General features: G+C 41.0%; 2 long non-coding RNA genes across 2 annotated transcripts; both read left to right on the top strand.

Annotated features, from left to right (window-relative positions):
* Positions 1–2,361: 2,361 nt before the first annotated feature.
* On the top strand, positions 2,362–4,493 carry LOC127956959 (uncharacterized). Its single transcript, XR_008153674.1, has 2 exons — positions 2,362–3,815; positions 4,157–4,493. It is a non-coding gene; the product is annotated as an uncharacterized LOC127956959 (long non-coding RNA).
* A 3,546-nt stretch (positions 4,494–8,039) lies between these two features.
* LOC127956957 (uncharacterized) lies at positions 8,040–11,800 on the top strand. The gene is made up of 3 exons (XR_008153672.1): positions 8,040–9,148; positions 9,806–9,842; positions 10,277–11,800. It is a non-coding gene; the product is annotated as an uncharacterized LOC127956957 (long non-coding RNA).
* The last annotated feature ends 7,023 nt before the right edge of the window (positions 11,801–18,823 follow it).

Below are 18,823 nucleotides of genomic sequence, written 5' to 3'. Positions count from 1 at the left end.
AATCAGTAGTCAGTTCTCAGCTCCACACACACACACAAACTCAAACCAACAGCATCCACTCCTAAATCTTCCCCTTTCTCCTTCTGTCCCCTCACCGAGGCAGAAGTATTCAAACGTCTTCTCTCCAGCCATCCTACAACATACCTACTAGACCCAATCCCTTCAGACCTTCTCCAAGCAATCTCCCCTACACTTTTACCACCACTCACACATCATCATCAACACATCTCTTCTCACAGGCACATTCCACACTGGATTCAAGGCCTAACCTGATTTTACCAAGTGAGACATGTTCCTGGGACAACATCGTTGTTGACCCTGGAACGACATTGTGATTAACCAATCAGATTTGAAGAACCAGTTTATAGATTTTGTGAAGTTTATGCTTAAAATCAGTGTTTGGTGCTTGTACATCAGTGTCATTCATCTATCATTTCCTCTGATTTTAGGGATTACTCATGGTTAAGGTTAGGTTTAGGTATAGGGAAATGGTTAAGAATATATTTTTGGAGTAAAATGTTGTTCCAGGGTCAACAAAATATGTTGACCTAGGAACACATCGGACTTGGCAAAATCAGGACGTGCGGATTCAAGCAGGCTTGAGTAACCCCACTGCTCAAAAATCCTACATTAAACACTTCATTTGCAGATAGCTTCAGACCTGTCTCTCTTCTGCCTTTCAGAGTAAAAACATTTGAATCAGTTGTTTTTTACCAGGTATCATTATTTCTTACACAGAACCACCAAATGGATCCTAACCAGTCAGGCTTCTGGAGGGGCCATTCAACTGAGATTTTCGCTACTGTCAGTCACTGAAGCTCTGAGGATCAGTTCTTGGACCCTTCCTCTTATCCATATATACTACATTACTGGAGCCCATCATACAGGCACATGGTTTCTCCTACCATTGCTACACTGTTGACATAAAGCTCTATCTCTCATTTCAAACAGATGATCCAATGGTAACTACACGAATCCCAGGCTGCCTGACGGAAATCTCAACCTGGCGCAGACTGAACTTCTTGTCTTTTTTAGCCGCTCCAAATCTACGGCATGACTTAACCGTATAGTTTGGTTCATCAACAATTAACCCATCAAGTCCAGTCAGGAATCTTGCTGTTATCTTTGATGAACAGCTGACTTTCAAAGACAACATTGCAAAAACTGCTAGATCTTCCAGGTTTGCATTGCATTGCAACATCAGAAAGATCAGGGCCTTCCTAACGGAGCATGCTGCACAAATTCTTGTCAAAGCCCTTGTCATTTCTAGGCTGGACAACTGGAATACAGTGCTCTTCAGGCTGGCTTTCCATCATGCACAGTCTAACATTTACAAATGATTCAGATTGCAGCAGCACGTCTGGTCTTTACTAACCCGAAATAGCCCACGTCACAACTCTCTTGCACTGGTTACTGCTTGCATCAAGTTAGAACAGCCTCAGGCTCAGTATTTGCTTACTTCCACTCACTCTTACGAATCTACATTTCCTCCTGAAGTCTGAGATATAAATGATCTTCCAACCTCTATCTGGAATGCTGATTACCTGACATTTCTCAAGTGACAGCTGAAAACTCACCTCTTTTGTCACTATCTGACTTTCATCTGTCTCTGTCTAGCTTGTACTTATTTGAACAATACTTGAAACTTGGTATGACAAGCACTTATTTAAGATGAATCGCTTGACGTATTCCCCAACTGTAAGTCTCTTTGAAGACGACAAATGCCTGTGTCCCTTTTTTGTAGAATTCGATATATCCGCTCAACCTATCACAGCACACCATCCACGTACTCCAGACAGTAACGGCAGCTTTCAGATGGAAATTATTCAGATGCATTTAATACACAGAGCCGTCAACTAAATGAATGTAGCATGGCAAAGATTAATGCACTTTTGGAAGTCGAATGTAAGGGAAATGTCATTTAGGAATTAGTATGATATTGTTTTTCAAGTTCTTATTCATGATGAAATTTTCTTTTATTGCTGTAATTTATAGCATTAACAAGATGACCCGTTGAATTCATTTTAGGAGCAATGACAGATTGGCTGCGTTTTTAGTCCAGTGCCTACGTATATATAAGATTAGAAATGACCAAGTTAAAAGGCTGCAATATGTGTATCAACTTACTATGCTATGTATTTTCATCAATTTCGATATGAAAAATAACTTTCATAATGATTCAATGGATTTATTGCATTTTGAATATATGTCACAAGGTGACGATCTTTAGGGGCGGAACCAAAATTCGGGAAGTTTGGTTCCGCCCGGAAGTGTTTCCGCCCGGACCGGAAAAACAGAACACCGGAACGTCCTGGTAGCGCCGTAAGAGGGAAAATCAGGGAATTCGATGCACCTGTGCCTAGTTAGGGACAGCGGTTGGTGATTGGAGGATACGCTGGACAAGGCAGTACTTAAGGCCAAGTTATTTCACAGTCTGGGAGCTGTTTCTGGTGTGTGTGAAGCACTGTGTCGTGCCTGTCTTGGTGCGCTGCTGGTCTCTCTCTCTCTCTCTCTCTCTCTCTCTCTCTCTCTCTCTCTCTCTCTCTCTCTCTCTCTCTCTCTCTCTCTCTCTCTCTCTCTCTCTCTCTCTCTCTCTCTCTCTCTCTCTCTCTCTCTCTCTCTCTCTCTCTCTCTCTCTCGAATTGTATGATTGTGAAGACATCGCGAACCTTAAAGGTTGAGAAGTGAACGGATTATACGGTGAATTGAGACGACGTGAAAAAGGGGATTGGAAGCGGCATTGATGTGAATACTTAGAGCAAGCCGAAAGTGCCCTGTATATTGACCTGGCGTTGTGTAGATCTCCCCAGGAGGAGGAGGGCGGCCCTACCCCTAATATAGCGTGGTGGGAGAGCCGAAGGAATACGTATTGAAGTAGTCACAACGACGACATCACTAGCTAGGCCGCATATTCCATCGCCAGATCCGAACCAAGCGAAGTGAAGGAAGACGGGTGTCCTTTTCGTACACTGAGTGTGGTGGGTGAGTCTTCGTGCTGTGAAAACCTAAAATTTTGACGTGGTGCTGTATATTGCTGTGGGTTGCTGTGTATTGCCGTGTGTCCTGTCAGATAAACCCCCGCCTTCACGCACTCTGTCGCGGGAGGACAAGGAGACTGCTGGTTCTAGCCTAGTTCAATACAGTATATGTTGTGAGCGTGCTTCAGATCTCCGGAGATAGCACGGTACGCTGTGTTCAGCCCAGAGGTGGGAGCTATTCAAAGCAAACTAACTGTGCTTTGTGTCCAATCTGATACCTGTGGAGAGAAAAGGAAAGAGAGTGAATAACACGAGGAGGAATAGAGCGAACCCTGTACTTACGGTACGTTGTGTCCAGCCCAGAGGTGAAAGCCATCCAAAGCAGAGTAACTGTGTTTTGTGTCCAAGTTGATACCTGTAGAGAGGAGGAGAGAGAGTGGATAACGTGAGGAGAAATAGAGCGAAACCTGTACTTACAGTACGCTGTGTCCAGCCCAGAGGTGAGAGCCATTCAAAGCAAACTAACTGTGCTATTGTGACCAAGTTGATACCTGTGGAGAGAAAAGGAGAGAGCGTGAATAACACGAGGAGGAATAGAGCGAACCCTGTACTTACGGTACGTTGTGTCCAGCCCAGAGGTGAGAGCCATTCAAAGCAAACTAACTGTGCTATAGTGCCCAAGTTGATACCTGTGGAGAGAAAAGGAGAGAGAGTGGGTAACACGAGGAGAGACCGAGGAAACTGTACTTACGCCGCTGCCTGTGGAGAAAGCGAGTGAGCACCCAAGGAACGAACTGTGTGAACCAGTACTTACTGTGAGCTGCAATCAGCGAAGAGGTGAAAGCCATCCAAAGCAGAGTAACTGTGTTTTGTGTCCAAGTTGATACCTGTAGAGAGGAGGAGAGCGAGTGGATAACGCGAGGAGAAATGGAGCGAAACCTGTACTTACAGTACGCTGTGTCCAGCCCAGAGGTGAGAGCCATTCAAAGCAAACTAACTGTGCTATAGTGCCCAAGTTGATACCTGTGGAGAGAAAAGGAGAGAGAGTGGGTAACACGAGGAGAGACCGAGGAAACCTGTACTTACGCCGCTGCCTGTGGAGAAAGAGAAAGTGAGTGAGCACCCAAGGAACGAACTGTGTGAACCAGTACTTACTGTGAGCTGCAATCAGCGAAGAGGTGAGAGCAAAACCAAGTCGAATTAACTGTGCCTTTGCGTCCCAGCCGTTGCCTGTGGAGGAAGAGAAAGAGAGTGAGCACCCCGAGAACGAACTGTGTGAACCAGTACTTACCGTGAGTTGTATTCAGCGAAGAGGAGGAAGAAGGAGGGCGCTACGGATACCTAAGACTCTGGCCGGGCCCCGAGTCCCACGCCCCGGATCCCCGTGGCCCCCTTGCTCCCTGACCTCTTCCCGGCCATAGCCCATCTGGAGGGCCGAGTCGGAGTTTAGTTTTAATTGCCCTTTCCCTATTCCCCAAGCTATTTTTAAATATTTAAATAAAGATTGTTTTATCACTTACTTGTTCTCGTGTTGTTTGGCCATTGGGTTGGCTTTGGGGACCTCCTCGAGGTGGAAGTTGAGAAGGGGTGTGGCTTAGTCAAAGCATAGCCGCCCCTGGGTGTGACATATATATAAATACGGATGCCTCAGACACGGCGGTCTTAACTGCCTCATGTAACGTTACTGAACAAAATATGTACTTTTAATATAACGTCCGTGAATATATTTTGTCATTTACATAAGATTTTACATTATCTTTACTTTGAGGCGTTAATAGACAGTTATGGTCACGGTTACGCTCATGTTAATTTGTCTTTTTTTGCGGTTAAACTGAATGTATGTTTGTCTCCTAAAGGAAACGGCATTGTGTAGTAAAGACTAGCATAATTACTTTGAGGCTGTTGAAGTGGTAACTGTTAAAATTATGTTAATATACTTATTACATGTAATATTTCAGACTTGTCGAGCTCGTGTCTTCATTGTCCTCGCGCCGAGAGTTAAAGACACAGAAGCCGTTTCTTTGAGGAGTCACAGACCTGTGTGAGGATGAGGAGGAGGGCACGTCCTGATTTTGCCAAGTCCGATGTGTTCCTAGGTCAACATATTTTGTTGACCCTGGAACAACATTTTACTCCAAAAATATATTCTTAACCATATCCCTACAACTAAACCTAACCTTAACCATGAGTAATCCCTAAAATCGGAGGAAATGATAGATGAATGACACTGATGTACAAGCACCAAACACTGATTTTAAGCATAAACTTCACAAAATCTATAAACTGGTTCTTCAAATCTGATTGGTTAATCACAATGTTGTTCCAGGGTCAACAACGATGTTGTCCCAGGAACATGTCTCACTTGGTAAAATCAGGTTAGGCGAGGAGGAGGTGTTCAGTTTATGGAGAGTAAACTTCAGAATAACATCAAGTTATCTTTATTTTTACTAAGACTAAAATAATGTTTGTTTTTTTAGATGTTGAAATCCAGAGACAAGATAACTTCATTCTTTTGAGACTGATGTAAGTTAAGTTATTTTTTTATTTTTTTTAGAAAATTAATGTTTCTGTTGTGTCCTGCCTGTTTACTTCACATTTTGATGCAACAACAGTGTGATATATATATATATATATATATATATATATATATATATATATATATATATATATATATATATATATATATATATATGGGTCATTCTACGGAAATGTCCATTTTTCTGTCCCTAGCCTTTACAGAAATATTACACTTGAAAAACACTTTAGGTTTACAATTTTTTTATATTTTAAAATGAAACAATATGTTATTTGAACAATTACACTTTCTTGAGCCATCAATGTGGCAATATTTGATTTTTATTAATTAGAATTCCAAGCACCACAGAAGTGCTCGTCCCCACAGTCATGTACAGAGGGAAAATGCTTTATTTTGAGGTCAAAAACAGTGTTTTCTTCCATTTAAAATACAACCATGTGTCCATAACTATCAAATATATGATGTAAATTACATTAAAAAACAAAATGCTTAATAAATATTATAAAATATATAATGAAAGTAGTGGTCCCCTGGAGTTGTCACTGGTGTTACCGTTTAACAAAAAAGCTCTTATTTTGAAATAACAATCACACTGATGACATCACTCGACTTTCTTCTTCCAATTTCCTGGAGATCTATGAAGATAAGCCAATGGTAAGCCCACTGTCTCTTTTCAATTATCAGAAATCTTCTCATTTATCTCATGATTTCATATGAAGCTTTTAGTTGAAGTCACTGGTATGACCTCTTTTATTGTTTAAGCATTGTAAAAAACTAGAATACAAATGGATTAAACTACTTAATTTAGTGAGTATACCATGATTGACAACATGTGGTTTGATACCTTGCAGCAGCCATTTTGTAAAATGCAGTTTTCATGAAAATTGTCACTGGTGTTACTGTCACTGGTGTCACCTTCCTTATGGGTAACACCAGTGAAGATCAGTAACACCAGTGACTCCCTTTTATAGATAAACTTTGTTCAAAGCTATTCATTTAGTTATTTTGCATAAAATAGCACTAAAATTGTGATTCTAACTTTTCTTTGTCATTGTTAATCCTCCTTTGGTCATGTATTTCTAAATTGAGGGTATGGCTAAACTGAGCGCAGCTGAGAAACAGCGACTATACAGAAAGCGAAGGGATGCTGATCCTGAACGCAGAGCAGAGTATTTGCAGAAAAGGAAACAGAGCTATGTCCGTGACATTGACACACAAAAAAGAAAGAGAGTAAGTGATTTAGGTGAAAGGGAGAAGAGATATGAGCGAAAGGCATGGAGGGTCCGTCATCAAAGATGCAGGCAAAGAGTCAGAGCATGAGCATTGACCCCCCCCCCCCCCCCCCCATAGTCACCAGATAGATCACCCAGCACTCAAGGTACAAACTGAACTGTTAAAAATACAGAAATAAATGGTGAAACAGATATAAAAGTGCATAGCATACAGTACCTCCACATACACACTCACTCACAAACACACTCACTCTCTCTCTCTCTCTCTCTCTCTCTCTCTCTCTCTCACACACACACACACACACACACTCACTCACTCGCTCACTCTCACACACACACAAACACACACACACTCTCTCACACACACACTTTCTCACACACATACACATTCTCTCTCTCTCTCTCTCTCTCACACACACTCTCTCTATCTCTCACACACACACACACTCAAGCTAGGGTTAAATGAGTGAGAATTTTTTTTTTTATCCAATTGTGACTATTTTTTATGTCATGGTTTTGTACTTACTAGGTAATGTACTTTGTTGTACATTTTAGGTGTTTTCTAATGAAGTTAAAATGTTAAGTTAAAATGTTGTCTATTATATTTTTCTAACTCTGATTTCAGTTCTTATGAAATGAGTCATTTGTATATGTTCTGTATGTCACTTTTTTGATTTGTTGTGTCACTGGTGATACTCTTTTTTTTTTCTTTCACATTAAATAAAATCTGTCATATGTGGCATAATGATCATTTTAAATTAATTGAATTCTGCTGCACTTAAGAGTTAAGCTTTAAAGGATTGTATTATTGCTTGTTTAAAACCTTTTTTTCAAATATTTTCATTGTTATAGCAAATACATGCTTGTGCAATTGAACTAACATCATTCAGTCACACTTTTAACAAACCTGATTAAAATAAATAAAACATAATCACCATATTAGTTAGATCATCGTTAATTTTATGTACCTCTGACTGCATGTGCTGAAAAAAAAATATATATATATTTCATAAACACCTTTAATATCGCTAAAGAAGTAAGGTAACACCAGTGTAAGACTGGAGCCGGACCGTCTGGACGACTTCTCTCTAAGAAAACAAAGGACTTTCCTGATAATTAACATTTGAACACTCTCTTGAATACCCTCCATCATAAGTAACGGTGCCATCGAAGATGCACCACACCTAGCAGTTCACACCTCACCATCACACTCCCTCCACTTAGTTTCACTCAGAATTGCCAATAGTATAATATTCTGCATTAATGCAAGTGATATTTACAGTCATGTTTGGTGTCATTTGAATTGTCTCAGGGCGACTGGTACAATGGTCTCAACCTTAGAAAAGTAGATTAAAAGATAATACAAATCCTAAGAGTAAAGAGATATTTTGATTACTGTAATGGGAGTGCCCTTTTCCAGGGTCTTCCATGTAAATTATCCTCTGTTCCCATTGAGGTGTAAACTACCCTGGTCTTGGACCTGACCTAATCAAATTCCAATTGTTAGTTTCTGTCTTCATCTCGGGGGATGTTTGTCTTGGTCTGAGGTATTTAAAGGATTGCAGCAAAAGGATCAGGGCGATTCTGTAGCCAGAAAGCCCATAGTGTGGTGTGTCTCATCACTTCATACTATGTATTTTCTAAGGTCAGGTATGCATATTTTACTTTCATTAATCTTTGACAATTCTATGTTTTCTAATGCTATGATTTGATAGGTTTCAATTGGATATGTAATTGGCAGAACACATATTTACCTGACTGATAATAAATTGTTACATTTGATTTTATTCTGTTTTACTCTGTAATTATTGACTCTAGTAGATTATGTTGTATCCTTGTTAGCAACATGAGCACCCGAATGAACAAGTTAATATAAAAGTAGGAGTTAACTAGAATAAATGTCAGAAGAATACTAATTAAAAAGGCATACAACCAATTTGCATTTCAACCTAAATTCAAGGTCATACTAAAATGGAGTCAGATTAAATAATAATAAAATGGAGTCAGATTTGAGTTTAACCTAAAATTAATACACTGTTAAAAATTACCAGCATTTCACAATAATTAACAGTATTGTTTTACAGTAACTTGTTGTAATTAAGTTTCCCTGTAATATCCCAATGAATACCTGTAAAAAACTACAGTATCCTTGGATTTTACAGCATTTAACTCTTATTTTACAGAAAATCTTGCTATCTAAAACCTACTGTTATATCATAACAAGGTCTGTAATATCACAGCAACACAGTGTAAAAAAATAAGTATTTCACAGCAGTAAACAGTATTATTACAGTGAAATATTGTATTAAAATGTGCGCTGGGAAGTCCCTTGACATAACCGATCTGTTTTGAATTGAAAGCGCTGTCGTCGTGTCTCTTCTATTCCGGGCTGAATGGAGAAGGTGGGCAGCATGCATGTTTGCACCACTTACACCCATGTTATTTTAATATAATTATAATATATACTTTCAAATAAACGTTTATCGCATGACACAGTTCACATTTTGTTAGCAAGTGCCGGAAATGTTGAAAGTTCTCTCACAGCATTTGCTAATAGTAGTAACTTAATGTTAGTTAGAGTTTCGCTATAATTTTTCATGTCACTATTTTATACTAGTTTATAAAACCATTGATGGGACAAACATTGCTATATATGCACATTTCTGTAATTAGTCAAGGTTATCATAGATTAGCAGGGCTAACCGTTTAACCGTTTAACTTTAATGACTTAGTGATTCAAACGGTCCATGATTTTTTTTCCAGCGGATATAGTTACAACCGTTCACATTTTTGAAAATTCTCTCACATCATTTGCTAATAGTAGTAATGTTAGTAATGACGAGAGTTTCGCTATAATTTTGCATATCAATATCACTGTTAAGACAAATTTGGTATTTGTAAAGTTTATAAAACCAGTAATGGGACAAACTTTACTATTTATGTGTGCACATTTCTGTAATTAGTCAAGGTAATCATAGATTAGCAGGGCTTACCGTTAGCTGTTTAACTTTAATAACTAATTGATTCAAACGGTCCATGAATTTTTTTTTTTTTTTCAGCAGGTATCCTAGTTACAACATGACTGAGCTAACTGGAGTAAGTTATTCTCACGTGACGTTATGTTGGACAACGGGAGGGTTTTAACACTAGGGTTCCCACTTGTCCTGATATGAATTAATAATAATTGTAAAAGTTGTAAATGCAATTTACATTGAGTTAGCAATCTCAAAGTGCTACAGAAAAAAAAAAAAAAAACACTATATATATATATATATATATATATATATATATATATACACCTTTCATTTTTTACATCCGGCTAGAATTCAATTACAATAATAAATGATCATATTCTGCATTCAAACTGAAATTCTTATTGTTGGTTGCCTTTGTGTAATTTCTCCTTTTTCTTTTCTTTTTTTTCCTTTTATTAGTTCTTTCCTTTAAGTAATCCTTACATTAGCTGTACGCTTCTGTCATAAGTGCCACAATGGTGACATGTTTTCTAATTATCCCACCCACATTTTCAGGAGCCATCCAAAATCATTTGGCGACACTGGCAAGCATGGTGATACTGCTGGAGACGGATGTCACTCTCTTCTGCATCATGTAAAAATGAGAGTGGAGTAAAAAAATAGGAATATGTCTCGATGAAGATGAGATTTAAAGCAATATTATAATAGCCAAATTCGCTGAAATATTGACCTGTATGAACAAAGAGACAGCAAAGAACTAGGAAACACAATGTATAAGGTCCTAAGCATAAGACCAAAACGTTAGAACTAGGTGGGAAATAAGATAAGAATGGTGAAACTGTGGTAAACAAATTCATGGAAACATATTCTGGTTTCAAAGTGTAACGCTATGAAAAACATTGCGGTTTATATCTCACAACTCTAGAAATTTAAGGTGTACTTCGCGTACTATGCCTATTTTCATTTTTTAATTTAGTGTCTTTCGATGGAATATTTTATGAGAGATGAGATCACTGAATTCAATGATGAACTGCCTTTAACTGTCATTTGCATTATTGACCCACTGTTTTCCTAATGAATGTTGTTCAGTTGCTTTGACGCAATGTATTTTGTTTAAAGCACTATATAAATAAAGGTGACTTGACTTGATATTTAAGCTAAACAAACGACAAAGGATCGGTGCATAAAACTGTGACCACAAACATCAATAACTTAAATGAACAAAAGACAATAACCGCCAATATTTTTTGAGACATAACTGTGAGATGACTTAAGGAGCCTATGAATCGGTTAATTGAAACGAACTATTCAAATTAATCATTTTTCAGAAGTGAATCGGACTTTGCATCAGTAAATGGGATCACAAAAAAGGGGTTTGTATAAAGTTTGAGCATGCGTTTAATCAGATTTCCAATGATTTAGAGCACTGCCATTAACAGTATGAGTATTTTGGGATACGCATCCACGACTGCCATGTTTGAAGCCTGAGGTGTATGTTGGGTATTGTAGTTCCCTGACCTGAAGGTCAACATAGCTTGAATGAGGTGTTCAACTGAACCCCTTTTGTAAAAACAAAAACAAAAATAATTGTTAAAACATATTTAGACTAATGATTATAATCAAGAATAATACAATGTACATGTGCTAAAACAGTCATGAAGTGTTGGTTGTCTTATAATGGAGCAACTGTTATTACAGTAGGTGGACAAGCTAAATGGGCTGGCCTCCACAATCACCGGACCTGAACCCAATCGAGATGGTTTAGGGGTGAGCTGGACCGCAGACAGAAAGCAAAAGGGCCAACAAGTGCTAAGCATCTCTCTGGGAACTGCTTCAAGACTGTTGGAAGACCATTTCAGCTGACTAGCTCTTGAAGCTCATCAAGAGAATGCCAAGAGTGTGCAAAGCAGTAATCAAAGCAAAAGGTGGCTACTTTGAAGAACCTAGAATATGACATATTTTCAGTTGTTTCACACTTTTTTGTTATGTATATGATTTAATATATAATTCCACATGTGTTAATTCATAGTTTTGATGCCTTCAGTGTGAATCTACAATTTTCATAGTCATGAAAATAAAGAAAACTCTTTGAATGAGTAGGTGTGTCCAAACTTTTGGTCTGTACTGTATATATTTCACGAGTTCACCCTTACATCTAATCTGAAGGCAAATAGTAGGCATATTTTGGCGTGCTGTCCTGGGGGAGGGGTCCGGGCCCGGAGCATAGCCCGAACCCAAATAACTCCCCCTATCCCAATTTGGGATAAATAGATTAGAAGTGAGGAGTTGGGGTGGAGGAGGGTTGCCGAAAAACTGTCGTGGGACAGGAGGTAGGAAGACTGGATATATATACGCGTGCGTGCTATAAGATGATTAGCTAAACGAGATGCACCTGTACCAAATTGGATGATTATCTGATCGTGCTTCTCCCGAACTTTGTTAATAAAACCACATTTCACGAGTTCACCCTTACATCTAATCTGAAGGCAAATAGTAGGCATATTTTGGCGTGCTGTCCTGGGGGAGGGGTCCGGGCCCGGAGCATAGCCCGAACCCAAATAACTCCCCAAAAGAAGCTTAAAGCCATAGGACAGCAGCCAGAGAGATAAAATTTAGTTGCCCCCCAAAATATGCGTGTTGGGAAGAAAATGCAGAGCGACCTGGAGAGCCCGTGCAGTGTTCGACGAGAGCTGCGGCTCGCAACGTCTTACCAGCGAGCCCTCCATGCCGCTTATGGGAGGAGCACAATGCCAGATATCAAGAAATGAGGGACTCTTGCTGCCTCCGAAGGGAGCTGCGGCTCTGCTGCACCGGAAGGGAGAGTCCCTCTTGCGGCTGAGTACGAGGCGCGGTTTGTTGCATCTGATGGAGGGCTCTCACTGCGACTGAAGGGAGCCAGCGACTGTATCCCATCGGGAGGGAGATCCCTGGCCGCCATAGAGTATGCAACATAACTCGGACGGGGGGTTCACACTGCGACCGAAGGGAGCCGTGGGTCTGCTGCACCAGAAGGGAGAGCCCCGTCAGATGCTAAATAGGCAATGAGATTCGAGCCGCGGTTTGGCGCGTCGGATGAAGGGCTCCTAATGCAACCGAAGGGAGCCAGCGGCTGTACCCCATCGGGAGGGAGATCCCTAGCCATCGTGGAGCATGCAACATAACTCAGATGGGGGGTTCACACTGCGACCGAAGGGAGCTGTGGGTCTGCTGCACCGGAAGAGGAGCCCTAGTCCGATGCTGAGAAGGCAAAGAGACGCGACTGTTGGAGGGACTCCCGCTGCATCCGAAGGGAGCTGCGGCTCTGCTGCACCGGAAGGGGGAGTCCCCCATTGCGGGTTTATGGAGGCACGGTTTTTTGCCTCTGAGGGTTCTCCCAGCCTCCGTAGGGGGTTCGCAACTCTGCAGCAGGAGTGCTGCCCCGGAGGGGAGAGCCCTGATTGACGCTAACTAGAATACGACTGTTGGAGGGACTTTTGCTGCGTCCGAAGGGAGCTGCGGCTCTGCTGCACCGGAAAGGCGAGTCCCCCTTGCGATGCGAGGCATGGCTTGATGCGTCTGATGGAGGGCTCTCACTGCGACCGAAGGGAGCCAGCAGCTCTATTCCCCCGGGGGGGAGAACCCTATCCGCCCTTGAGCATGCAACATAACTCAGACGGGGGGTTCACCCTGCGACCGAAAGGAGCCGTGGGTCTGCTGCACCGGAAGGGAGAGCCCCATCAGATGCAGAATAGGCAAGAAGATTCGAGGAACGGTTTGATGCATCGGATGGAGGGCTCCTGCTGCGACCGAAGGGAGCCAGCGGCTGTGTTCCCCCGGGAGGGAGATCCCGGTCCGCCCTTGAGCATGCAACATAACTCAGACGGGGGGTTCACCCTGCGACCGAAGGGAGCCGTGGGTCTGCTGCACCGGTAGGGGAGCCCCGTCCGATACGGAGTAGGCAAGAAAACGCGACTGATGGAGGGACTCTCGCTGCGTCCGAAGGGAGCTGCGGCTCTGCTGCACCGGAAGGGAGAGTCCCCCTTGCGACTGTATAAGCGGCTTAATTTGATGCATCGGATGGAGGGCTGTCACAACGACCGAAGGGGGCCTGTGGCTCTGCTGCACCGGGAGGGATACCCCCATCTGCCGCTGAGCGCGCAGCGCAACTCAATGACAGATGAAAGGCTCACACTGCGACCGAAGGGAGCCACTGCCCAGCTGCACCGGAAGGGAGAGCCCTGTCCGATGCTGAAATAGGCAAGGAGATTGTAACGATGGCTGGAGGGCCCTTACTTTGGCCGAAGAAACGATAACTGAGAGGCTTCTATTATTCAAGTACACAACATGATTTAAGGAGGAATATATAAATTTTTTTTTTTTTTTTTTTTTTTTTTAAATGTCTGATGAACAACAACCGAGGGCATCTATCGGATTATGTGAGAGGCCCCTTTTGAGCTGCTTAAGATTAGGGCTGAAACGATTCCTCGAGTAACGCGATTACAAAAATGATGTAGGCAAATTCCTCTGCTTCGAAGCCTCTTTTAATTTATTCTAAATCTCACGTCGGGTTCTTTCGCAATGAATTTTTTTTTTTTTTTTTTTTTTTTTTGAATGAATTAATCAAAATAGGTAATTGCACTTACATCCGATTCACGAATTAATATCTCTAAATATTAAGACGGAACAGTGTTTAAATGTAAATCCTGCATGTTCTGTGTGTCTCTGTTAATGAATGGAGCAGGAGCGCGACTTCCTTTTTCACACACACACTGAAGCGCGCATTACTCTCACGGTAATTTCTACGTCTGCTGTCTCACTAAATGAGGACTTGAACACAAGAACAACATCTCCAGAACTGCTCTGACAGTCAGTTCATGAGCATTTGACTTTAAGTAAAACTAGCGTCACATCACATACACAGAACTGAAAAGGTACGTCAACCCGACTAAATAAAGGTCCGGGGTCCTGACATTTTATCCTACCCATCAGATTTACTGTGCATGCGCACATCAGTATAATTAAGCAACAACACATTTTGTTACTCGATTAATTTTTTTTTATTTTTTTTTTTTTTTTTTTTTTAAACCAGAGTCGTTGATGAAATGAGGGTCCATCGTGAATTTAGATTGGGCGTTCCGGAGTTAGACAAAAGCGAGCCTGATGAGGTTGAATTGGAGAATGGACATAAAATATATATTTTTATTTATTTATTTATTTATTTATTTATTTTTGAGGCTCTTGCGGCAGCGAGAATTGCGGCAGTAGGGAAGGATGGAAAGGGCTCCTGCGGGAGCAGACACTGCTATGGCAGTGGTGAAATATAGGTAGAGGCTCCTGCGGGAGCAGACACTGCTGCGGCAGTGGTGAAATATAGGTAGAGGCTCCTGCGGGAGAAGACACTGCTGCGGCAGTGGTGAAATATACTCCTGCGGGAGCAGACACTGCTGCGGCAGTGGTGAAATATAGGTAGAGGCTCCTGCGGAAGCGGAGACTGCTGCGGCAGTGAGGAAAAAACAGAAAAGGCTCCTGCAGGAGCGGACAATACTGCGGCGGTGGGGAGATATAGAGAAGGCTCCTGCGGGAGCGGACAATGCAGCGGCGGTGGGGAGATACAGAGAAAGCTCCTGCGGAAGGATGGCTGAAGTGAGGATTGACCATTACAGATAGATAGGGCATGTTAGGAGAGTTAGCTATGGTAGATTAGGAGTTTTAGTGAAAGGGGATGAGCTGGCGTTAGAGGGGTTGGCTGAAGAGGGTTCGAGATAGATATATAAATAAATAAAATAATCGGCCTGACCAATAATAGGTCTTGGTACCCTCTGCCTTCTGGCAAATCTGGAGCTGGAGGCCACTGAACAGAAAAATGGTTAGTAGCATGAGGGAGCGGAAGAGTTGAGGGCGCGTTTACGAATGGAGGCGGCCTCACGTTTGCTTCAGCTGCTGTAGCTGTGGGTCGTGGGAAGGGGCTGGGGTGTGTGATGTCTTGAAGAACCTGTGTAGCCTGCACTGCTAGCAGAAGTAACAGGATGGAAATACTGAGATGTGCAGGCCCGTGTTGCAAGTAAAAGTAGCTTCATGCTTGCTTTGGCTGCTGTAGTTGTTGGCTGATTTGACAATTGCTCAAACCTTGTCTGAATTAATACAGTCCTGTTGGAAAAGCATCTTTTCCTCTTGTTTTGGCCTTCGGGCCCTTTTAAACAGCCTCCGGAGCAGATAAATTTGGGATGCTGTTTTCCTGTTGTAGTATGGACTGTGAAAATAGAGGCTTTGAAACAATGTAGCATGTTTAGTTTTATAAACCATTGTACCAATAGACATGTCTATAGCAGTAACGTTAATTGCAGTAATTCAAATTCAAGCCGTTTCTAAAGACATTTACTTTGCATGCTTTTCATATAACAGTCCTAAAAAGACAATAGAAAATTTACTCACACTTGTTGTTCTGCAGCCAAACACGAGGCAGTCGCGTGAAAAATTCTGAATAATCATGCCAGTAAATGGTGAAATATGTCCCTAAATAATTGATCCTGCCGGAATAATTGCATGAAACTTATGTCTGTATCATCTCAGTGAGGTTTAAACATGCACAGTAAAGCAAATGTAATGTCTTTAGACATTTCGGTGTGGATGACAACTCTGCAAAAAGCCTTTGCTTCGTGGTTAAAAAGTGGCATCGTCATCGGACAGAGTTAAGTCATAACGCCGTTTAACAAATTTTGGCGTCTTCATAAGCGCATTCTATATATAACGTCTATTTAAATTGTTCAGATGAGCAAATCACGAGGTTTTCTTGCATGATTAGCATTTTAATTGTTTGGTCAGACGGTTCATATATTGATCTATATATTCACGTTCATAAATCGGGGATTAAACGTGGAATTTATCTTTTGTATGCTAAATATGTAAACAATATGTGCACAGTACCTATAACTGCGCTTTACATTTTGCAAGATTGACATGCTAAATGGCTAACTGACCCGGTTTACTCTCATCTTAACAAAATTGATAAGAGTTCCTTGCGTTTACGAACGACATGTATCTGTTTAATCAACTCGACATGTATACCGGTTTAGTCCTTTCGTTCACGAATGAGAGCTCTCGATCTCTGAGACTCATATGAAACTCGCTCATTGTGGATGACAACTCTGAAAAATTCTTCATGAATGAGTGTAAACCGAGAACGATTCGTTCGCCTAGAAGATTCATTCGAAAAAACGATTCTTTCACGAACGACATGCCACTACAACAACGCACGGTCTTCGCCGCTAGTGGAGGCAGCATCGAACTGCGACACGGCAGAAAAAGCGAGAGAGGTTTACTGCGGGGAGAACTGGAGCACGGCTGCGATCCAGCATTATAATAGAGCCCGGTCCTGGCGAGAAAATCGTGTTGCCGAGTGAGGCGAGCTCAAGGATTTGCACGAGCTTTTGGCCACAACGTGTGGCTTGGCGAGAAGAGCAGCTGACCGATGACGCTTGTTGGTGTTCGGCGGATAGATATCTTCGTCGGAAGGAAGATTGGGCCTGTGATAAGATGACGGACAGCGCGAACCGAATGCTGACAGAGCGAACCGAATGCTGACAGACGGTCTATGCCGAAAAACTGTCGTGGGACAGGAGGTAGGAAGACTGGATATATATACGCGTGCGTGCTATAAGATGATTAGCTAAACGAGATGCACCTGTACCAAATTGGATGATTATCTGATCGTGCTTCTCCCGAACTTTGTTAATAAAACCACATATATATATATATATATATATATATATATATATATATATATATATATATATATATATATATATATATATATATATATACGGATAAAAAAGCTAAATGTTTTCATTTAATTTACATTTCGGTTCATTCTTGGTTTAAAAAAAAAAATCTTCAGGTGCCATATGCAGAGTGAAATGAGAATGGTCCAGCATTTAGCAATAATTATTATTAACTATGTTATTATTCTTGATTTTTTCAAACTACTAACACTTTGAAACTACTTATACTCAGAAAAATTTAGTATTTTCTGTTTCAGTTGTTTGATCGTGCTGGTGCCTCGCACACATGTTCACTGGATCGTTCACCAGACATTCAGTGTTAGCAGCGGTCAACTTATTCCACATATTGTTAATTATGATTTTTTTCCATTGATACTGAAACACGCATGAACTACAAAGCCTATTCTAATCTTCAAATGGGCAACATCACGAATATGGAAACGGATTTCTCCCGAGTGAGAGAATGAGATAGCCCAACCTTATGCTTAGCTTTAAATTATTATTATTTGTTTGTTTATAGCAGGGGTTTTCAAAGTCTAAGACAGAGGGCCTCCCTTTTGACACAACTTACCCAATGGCGCCCCCCCCCCAACACACACACACACACACACACACACAGACACACAAAGAACAATGTCAGACTGTTAACTCACTTTTATTATTATTTTATTATTATTTTTAGAGTAATAACAAGTACCGTAGGTTAATATAACGTTTTTAAAACTAAGAATAATGAAACAAAAACAATGATGGATATTTTTTTTTAGCAATTTAAAATTCCAAGAACTGTCCACCCCAGTCAAAACAGTCAGATGACCTGTAACAGAGAGTGTGGAAAGAACTTTAAACAACGTCAAAATTTAAACATCTCTACTACTGATTAATATGCTTACATAATTATATCTCTACCTTAATGAGCGGAATGCATTTGATTCCTTGCTGCGCAGACTAATTCGTGGTTGCAGTGACGTCAGAAACAGACGAAGGTCATCCTCCACTTGAAGACGTGAACGATATTTGTTCTTGATGAATGTCAGAACAGAAAATCCTGATTCGCACAAACGTTAAAACGAATGGTTAAATTTTCCTCAGTGTCCTTTGTGAAAGTTCAGGATATTCATTTTGAATAGAGAGCCAGAAATGTCCAAACTCAATTATATTTTTAATTTATTATTATATTTTCCCCGTGTCTCCCCTGACATGCTCTGGGGCCCTTCTGGGGCGCCCCACACTTTGAAAACCCCTGGTTAATAGCTAAGTCTATATTATTATATGCTGCGAATATATTTATCCATTAGAATTATATATTTTTAATTCTTGTTTTGTTCTGATATATTTGTTAAAT

The sequence above is a fragment of the Carassius gibelio genome, chromosome B4, assembly GCF_023724105.1.
Source record: "Carassius gibelio isolate Cgi1373 ecotype wild population from Czech Republic chromosome B4, carGib1.2-hapl.c, whole genome shotgun sequence".
NCBI classification, from domain to species: Eukaryota; Metazoa; Chordata; class Actinopteri; order Cypriniformes; family Cyprinidae; genus Carassius; species Carassius gibelio.
This window is presented reverse-complemented; position numbering and strand designations above follow the sequence as displayed.